Source organism: Pygoscelis adeliae, unplaced genomic scaffold (assembly GCF_000699105.1).
Source record: "Pygoscelis adeliae isolate BGI_AS28 unplaced genomic scaffold, ASM69910v1 Scaffold393, whole genome shotgun sequence".
Classification (NCBI taxonomy): Eukaryota; Metazoa; Chordata; class Aves; order Sphenisciformes; family Spheniscidae; genus Pygoscelis; species Pygoscelis adeliae.
Window position 1 is genome coordinate 259,651 of NW_008824376.1, and position 2,656 is coordinate 262,306.

Sequence of the window (2,656 nt, forward strand, 5' to 3'; positions counted from 1 at the left end):
AAGAGAACAGTCTCAGAAGTTTCGTTTCCCCAGGGAGTACTGGATTAAATATAAACAGTGAAAGTACTACAAACATAACTCTTATCAGCCTCTTTCTATAAAGCATTCCCTCCTTTGAGATAGAGAGACCTGTATTTTATCTGCGACCTGCTTTTATCTGTCCCATTATGATTGTCCCTTAAGCTCAAATCTCCCCAGCCAGCCTTCCAACAGTAAGTGGGGTGATTAACCTCAGATTACCAATATAGCCCAGCTGAACTTCCTAAACAAAAAAAAAAGGAAATTCAGCAACCAAAGGTTACAGCCACAGACAGGAACAAAAGGAAAGGTTGTCTTCTGCATGCCGCTCAGATTGCAGCACAGGTAACATCTACAGAGAGTCCTAATGTGCTGGGGGTGTGTGTCTCTTTTCTGGACTGTTTACAGCCTTAGGCCCATTTTTGTGTCTGAGGACGTCTACAATCATTCAAGCTTCTCCCATGTTCTATGCCAATAGTTTAAAATAAGTTATCATACATCTATGTTTGTTTTATGATGAACTAGACATAACTTAGTACGCACTATTATCAATCCTTGATGTTTTTCCAAACTACTTAAAACTAAAACTATCAGAGATTACCGGCCACTGAAGCACCTCAGGCTCTGCCAGCAATAAACCCATTGGTATTCTTAGTAACAAACATAAGTGCTATATAGTGTTTCAGATCTTCCTGTTTCTACAGGCTATAGAATCTAGGCTAGTAAGTATAATACTACCGAAATCTATCTAGAAGGAAGATAGTGCAGTGCACATAAAATTTAACACACAAAACAGGGATGCAACAGAACTAGCACTCTGGGCCTAGTGAAAATACATAACTCAATAGGAAGCTCTGATGTTGTATTTACAATGTGGAGGACTGGAAAACTTCTAAGGAGTGATCATTAGGTAAACAAGTAGAGATATATATAACTGTAACAGGATTATAGCTGAATTACAAAAGTACTGCTGAGTAACTGAAGTAACAGGAAAGGCTTTGCTTGATACAAAGCTTAGTAACATATGTAGGTGCAAATATCTTACAATTAAATTATGAAATGAGCAAAATATGCTGAATAGGAGATCTGTACAAGATGTGCTTGCTGCAGATTATTCTCTCTTTGCATTGACACCCGCTGTCTTTTCTACAACACGGTATGACTCACTGAGAAGGCAAGTAAGAGGCACGTCACCAAATGCCAAGAACCACCACTTTCTGAAGCTACTACTGCTGATGACTCCCATTCCAAACTTGGGAAAGCCATCCCCTCTCAGTCACACCAGCTGTGTAACTAAGTTACAATGGCTTCCCTTACCTCTGTATTTCATATAAAGATTCCTAATGCTTTAGTACGTTTTGGTTCTGATCCTAGTTTTACTGTAATAGTCCTTTAAACATTTCACAATCAACTGAAGCAAGCACTGAAGCCAGAAGAGGGGTACCACCTGCCTCAAATGTCACTGTATGCTGTAAGATACATGCTGTAACCAGATCAGGAAACTGATCCAAGGTAGCTCTAACTTTAAAAACAAACAAACACAACATTTGTACCAATACAGGTGAGGAGGTTGGAAAAACACAGTACAGCACTGCATATGTTTAAAGCCTTTCAGAGCCTAAACCAGCTTCCAGAGGCCTGAACTGATCATGAAACTGGCTTAAAATGGCAGCTATGCATTTAGACTCAATTTATCCATCTTATTCTTAAACCTCCATTTATACTTGGCACTTATGCTAAATAAAAATACAGCAGTATCTATTTGTGGCATAGAAGTTTATCTGGATCTTGTATTTAAGCAACAGCGATCCCTTCACCCAAACTCTAATCCTTGAGGAAGGGACAGCCTTTGAACTACTTCATACCAGTCACAAACCAGTTCACAAACTACAGCTAAAGCAAACGCATCTTCTACCAGCATCCTTACGTCTGCTTTACCAGGATCCACCACTTTCGCTACTGAAAGAAATAGGCTGAAAACCACTACTTTAGAAAAGCTGTCAAGAATACATCCATAGAGTTGGCACATAGACTGAGTCACAACAGTTTGTAACACAAAACTGATTCCAGACTCCCAAATCAAGCTTTGCTGACACCAAAAACTAAAATCTGAAAGTTACTTCTTGCTGGAAATATTATTTCATGCATCAACTGAAATAAAAAAATAAAATCTAAGAACATCGGATACATTTTTTCCGAAGATTTGCTAAAACATCAGAACCAAAATTATGAACCAAGGATACAGTATGAGTACATATACATGAATGCATGCATCTCTGGTTACAAAAAAAAAAAAGTAAAAATGAGATTCATATGCATTTTTACTAAATTTAGGTAATAAGTCTTTAGCACTTCTAAGTTAAAAGAGTTACCAACCTATCATTTATGTACAATTAAACAATTTATCAAACAATATACAATATAGTCTTAATGTGCCAAAAGCATCAGAAATGTTGACTTCCCCTGGATTGCTTCCATTCTGCTAATTAATCCACTAAGCAAATTGCAGGATCCTCCTTTCTATGAGTTCTCAGTACAAGTCAGTACCAGTATTACATTATTTCATTAAGACAGGAACAAAAATAAAGTTAATTTAGTAGAAACACTTTGTAAAATTTCAAAAGCAAGTATTACAACT